We start from the raw sequence: 5,830 nt of genomic DNA on the forward strand, positions 1-5,830 counted from the left end.
TGATCCCAGTCAAGGTTGTATCCCAATCTCAGGTAGTATCAACATCATTCCGTTGGGATTCTTTTCATGGAGGCTAAGACTTTTTAAGAGAAAAACAAGAGGAAAGAAGATGGAGAAAATGCGAGAGTAAAGGGAGTGGAAAGGCAATGGAGAAAAGCAGACAGACAGACAGACAGACAATGTGTTTAAAACATTAAAAGTGGACTCAGTGTTGTAGGGTGCGTTAAAATGTGGGTCCTGAGAAAGAAACACCAAAGACAATTCCCTCAGAGCCTCTTCCAAAGTAATAATTTGCACTTATACCCTTACATATTTAGTTAGTGCCAGCAGCCCTTATGTAAAAAAACATTTTTACAGTCAGGTGTCATCTTATACAAGGTTATGTTGCAGAGTCACCACGTAAGGGGGAAAAAATTGCATATAGTTGAAACTAAACAACCACCTTTCTGAAAAATACATACTGCCTCTTTAAAAACTGAAGAAAGGCATGCAGGAACTGAGGGCATGGCAGCCTCAGTTTCCCATCTTTTGCTCACTGCAGGGCACCTATGCAGTGAGCAGAATTGTGGGGCACTACTGAAATGGTATTTTTTTCTCTTTTTCTGTTGTTGCCAAACAGGTATACTGGAATTCACGCTTATGATGAGACCTGACTGTACATAGGAATAGGTGAAAATGAAAAATCTAAGATCCAGCTGATGGATTCATGTGGGACAATATTACATGGATAACTAGTGCTCCCATTAATAAGAGCTCACAGCATCAATTTTAACGGCATGTTTGCAACAGTAACAGCGCCAGCAGAGTGGTCCTTTAGGATTGCGTTGAGTTATCCAGAGCTGATGATTCATGAATTGAAAAACAAGTATGTTCTATTCATAATCCAGAATTATGTGCATGCAGAATGGGCTCTCCCACGGTGCAATCCTATGCACATATACTCAGAAGAAAGTCTCATTCTATTCAATAGAGCGTACAATCCCGGGAAAGCATGCATAGGAATGAAGCCCAAGATACTTAAATGCATGGATCGACTCTGTGCGTATCTCGTTGCTCCATCAATGTAAACAGAGACATCTACTTGTACAGCAATGATCACTCAGCTGGGACACATACAGGTGGGGCCTCTGCAGAAACCATTTTCTTTCCGCAGATCTGGTTTAACGCAGGCCCCCGTATGTGCGTTAAGCCAGACTTGGTTCAACCTGAACCCAACAAAGGTGACTAGAGCTGAGCTCCAGTAGCCTCTGAAAGCCTTTCTGAAGCCCGCAGAGGCCACATGTGTCCGCCTGTGGCCTCTGTGGGCCTCAGAATGGCTGTTTCAAGCTGAAAATGTCCCTTTGGTTTCCAAGTGATATTATATGCCTTTTAAGGCATTCTGATGCCTTGGAAGGGCTTCCCCAGGCCTTAGAATGCCGTAAAAGGCATAAAGCGTCACTTCCAGTTTCCTGAGATTTTTCTGTCTGAAACAGTCATTCTGAAGTCTGCAGAGGCTGCGGGCGGACATGTGTGAGGGCTTTAGAAAGCCTTCCGGAGGGGACTGGAGCTGGGGGCTCCAGTCGCCTTCAAAGGCTTGAAGGGGCATCAGAGGCTTGAAGGGGATGAAACCACGAATCCGCTTATCCGTGGTTTTTGGTATTTGCGGGGGATCCAAGAATGGATCTCCCACAGATACTGAGGCTCCACCTGTATACTTCCCTAAGCATCCTTTTAAAGCACTGCTAGATTCTGATGTTTTTAAGTAGAATTTTTAACTTTCTGATTGTCATATTGAATAATATCCCAATTTATTGCTAACAGTCCACCATACTGCTAGAGAACACATTCGGCTGGAAATGAAATTAACCTTTAATTGAAACAACTGAGATAACAACAACATGTAACCCTAATTTCACAGCTCCGTTTCAAAAACGCCAAGCAGACACAAAGAGTCTGACACTACGTTTTGTTGCACAGGCTGTGCACACCATGGAGCTGGTAATATCGATCCCAACATCAGTTGATAATGAAACATGAACTCTGTATGTGAGCAGGAACACTGCTTAAGAGGCATTTTCACGGTGGAGAAAAGTGGATAGGTGCAGAGCCATGTTTTTCCTCTTGCAATTCATCCAGACTCTGAGTGAGACCACATACCGTTCAACATTTCACAGATGAGTACAGGTACAGCCCTGTGGTCATACCAGGGATCACTATGCAAGCACTGGAGCACCAGTATTACACAAAACTGAAGGTTCTACTCCATCTGCTGGTGGAGGATAATGAAAAAGCATTTTTTCTTCAGTTAAAAGGTATATAAGAAATTCATAATTGTCCTATGTTATAGATAACACAACTGTTACCCTGCACATGCCCGATCTCGTCTGATCTTGGAAGCTAAGCAGGGTCAGGCCTGGTTAGTTCTTGGATGGGAGACCACCTGGGAATACCGGGTGCTGTAGGCTTATGCCATAGTCTTTCGAGACTGAAGGTTGCCAACCATCTCCCATAGATAATACATGATATATAATTTGAGGTACCGTATATCTCAATAACACGTGCAATACCAGACTATGTTGCCCAGTGCCTTAGTGCTCTGCGTACCCTCTGTATGCATTTACATCCATGCTGGCCCAAGGAGGGCAGGAGACACTTTGCCTAGGCTTGGTGTTCCAGGGAGATCCAGCCTAGTCTACAAACTAGGATGAGTGGGGGAAATGAGCCTAAATTGCAAATCATACTTGAGGGTGTTTACGTATCTTATTGCTCTGTATCTCAAGGATGTCCAGATGTTACGAGATCCTATGAGGTTTGCTGGATTCAATCAAAAACAGTTTTTGAACAGAACAAGCAGTATTTTGAATGGCAAGCAGCCAGCCCGGGCTATTGATGAGAATGGAAGGGGGTCTACAAGAAACCGTAGAACTAACTTACAGTATGAGAGATAGAGAAGTATGTCTAATGCTCCTATGACTCGTTCAGTCATATGACTCCTATGACAAATCCCAGGGTTCATTAGTTCCTCCAGGCATTTCCTCTGCACAGACAGGAGGAGCCAGTAGGGTGTGGCTTCAGACTGGCAGCAGGTGAGGGGGACAAGCCTGATAGTAATCCAGAACATGGAGATCCCCAGGATCCCAGGAATCAGTGCTGATGACCGGATTTACAGACATGCAATACAGGGAGTTAATTAATTTGGCTTTTCATCTCCCACCCAGCCCCTTTTCTCTTCTCAGGTTTATGCCAGCTTTTTGACTGGCATGAGTCCAAAGAGACTCATAGGCCACCAAAAGGCGTATGCACAGATAAGTAGAATGGTTGGCAACCTTCAGTCTCGAAAGACTATGGTATAAGCCTACAGCACCTGGTATTCCCAGGCGGTCTCCCATCCAAGTACTAACCAGGCCTGACCCTGCTTAGCTTCCGAGATCAGACGAGATCGGGCATGTGCAGATAAGTAGAAAATGTTTTATTTATTACTTATAAGGCAATTTCATACGTTCATATGTTCAGTTGTGTGAAGACCAGAGAAACTAGTGGAAGCACCCTCTGTTCTTTGCCATCAGTCAGAGAACTAAACGTCCTAGAGAAGCATGAACGTCATGGTAAAGGAGAATTCAGCTTGGTCCCCGCCAATGGAGCAGCTGCTGTAAATAGTGAAAAACAACCATTTCCAGTTTCATGACAAAAACTGGAAGTGCCTGTTTTTCACTACTTACAACAGTTTGGAGTCATGGGAGCCCCGCAGGAGGGTTCAGCGAGCTCCGTGAACTCTCTGGAGGGCTGGCGCTGACACAGGTAAGTGAAAAAAATCCTATTGTCCCTGGCAATGGCACGATCATGGCAATCGCGATGCTGCCTTCACCCGTCCCCCACAAGAACTCACAGCACTTACAGCAGTTCCCAAACTTCCAGAGAGTTTGGGAACCACTGCTCTAAGGAGAACTCTTGCCTGCAAAAGGATTTCCCAAAAAGATGCCGCAAAGCCTGCACTGGTGCTGCTGTATCGATGCAGGGGGACTTAGGACCCAGTCCTATGGGCCTTGCCACCAGCAGTATGCGCATACCATAAAGCATGTTTGTAGCACCCAGCGAGGAGGGAGCTCTAGCACTGGGCCAGTGCCAGTTGGCACTAGACCTCAGCACCATGAAGACACCGCACAGGAGCCACCTGTAAGTAAAAATGCAAGACGGCAATGCAGTGCCGCTTTTCAGGGTGGGGGAGGCATTTTGGAGTAGGTGAAGGGCTTAATGGTGGAAAGCACCAGTCCAGGAGGGATCCATCAGATCCTATGCCCTGCGTTGGGCATAGGTAGCCTGCAAAGCTCGACATGGGGGTCTCAAGGCAGGGTATAATTCTAAAATACTGCACACAAATACATTGGGATGTGGAGCAGAAAATTGTATTGTTTTTTCATGGATTTTGGTGTTTTCCAAAAGTTAGAAGTGCAGAAAAAGGTGTTCTGTTTTTTTATTCAAAATTTTCATCATCATCATCATCACCACCACCACCACCACCATCATCATTGTCACTTTAAAAGCATACTAGGTCAGTGATTTGGTAGTATAGTGTCAGTAGATGCAGCCACAGTAATACCCATGCATATACCGCCATAAAATAATGTAAAAACCAACTAAAACGGATTTATTGTTTAGCAGATTTTGGAGTTTTGTTTTGTCTACAAAAATGAGAAGTGCAGAAAGAGGTGTTTTTATTTTGTTATAACCATTTTCTCCCACCCCTGCTTATGATATAAAGTAAATCTAAACAGTATCCAAATCTAACAGTTCAACCCACACGCTAAAAGCCAAAAGCATTTGGTTGAAAGCCAAAGTTCTTGGACAAATTAGAAGCCCCTAGGATAAAATCAGCTTAATTCGCTGTATTTTGACGTTTAACTCAATTGTGAAACACTAAATAAGTGAATTAAACTTTATCTCATGCTATTAAAAAAAATTAATGTAATTTTTAAAAAAAGTCATTAGTAAAGCTTCATCATTTTAAATTGGGATGTCACAAATTAACACGGAGAATTACATGTCTTCCTGTTTAAAAGAAAGCTGTAATCAAAGTTGACTACCCCTCCAAATTACAATAAAGACAGATAACAGAATGAATTAAAAAACAAAGGTTAGAGACAGAAACTGAGCATTGTAGCGGTAACAACTTTTAATTGGATTCAGTTTATCACATTTTTCAGAGTACCACAGAAGCAGAAGAAAGGATTAGAATTATTTCCACTTTTCACGATTTGGCATAATGAGAAAACAGAGGGAGGTCCTCATCCCTGATGTGTTTGGTGAGCCACAGAAGACGTTTAACATGTCAGGATATAGTAGTGAATGGTCCTGAGACACAAATGAGTCCTCTCCTTTATAGTGTAGCAAAGCATAATCAGTTGGAAAAAAATTGCTAGGTCATGAAGATTTGTTAGGCAGGAGCACAATTTCTACAAGCAAGTTTAACCCCTTAGTGCAGTCAGTGGCTCACAGAATTAGCCTCCAGGAATTAACTAAAGCATTTTATTTTTAGAAGTGGAGAAATATTTTTCCTAATGATCAATGAGCTAATAGAAATTATGGGTCAAGGGTCTTTCTAATAAGTGCTGTAATAAGAGAGAGGTGTTTCCAGGGTGTGTGTGTGTGTGTTTGTGTGAGTGAGAGAGAGAGAATTTCTTCTACAAAATCCCTTGTGGGATTAATCAGCTGCATATTCTTCCTACACAGTTTTGAAGCGTAAGGTATCCTGATGATACATATTTACATTTTAGCTATGTTGTTGGCATCCTTCAGTCTCGGAAGACTGTGGTATCGCGCTCTGAATAGTGGTTCTGGAACAGTGTCCTCTCCA

At 43.0% G+C, this 5,830-nt stretch overlaps 2 pseudogenes; one reads left to right on the top strand and one right to left on the bottom strand.

Annotated features, from left to right (window-relative positions):
- Positions 1–2,325: 2,325 nt before the first annotated feature.
- Positions 2,326–2,444, top strand: LOC136646585 (5S ribosomal RNA; annotated as a pseudogene).
- Positions 2,445–3,331: 887 nt separating this feature from the next.
- LOC136646311 (5S ribosomal RNA) lies at positions 3,332–3,451 on the bottom strand (annotated as a pseudogene).
- Positions 3,452–5,830: the final 2,379 nt, after the last annotated feature.

The sequence above is a fragment of the Tiliqua scincoides genome, chromosome 3 (assembly GCF_035046505.1).
Source record: "Tiliqua scincoides isolate rTilSci1 chromosome 3, rTilSci1.hap2, whole genome shotgun sequence".
NCBI lineage: Eukaryota > Metazoa > Chordata > Lepidosauria > Squamata > Scincidae > Tiliqua > Tiliqua scincoides.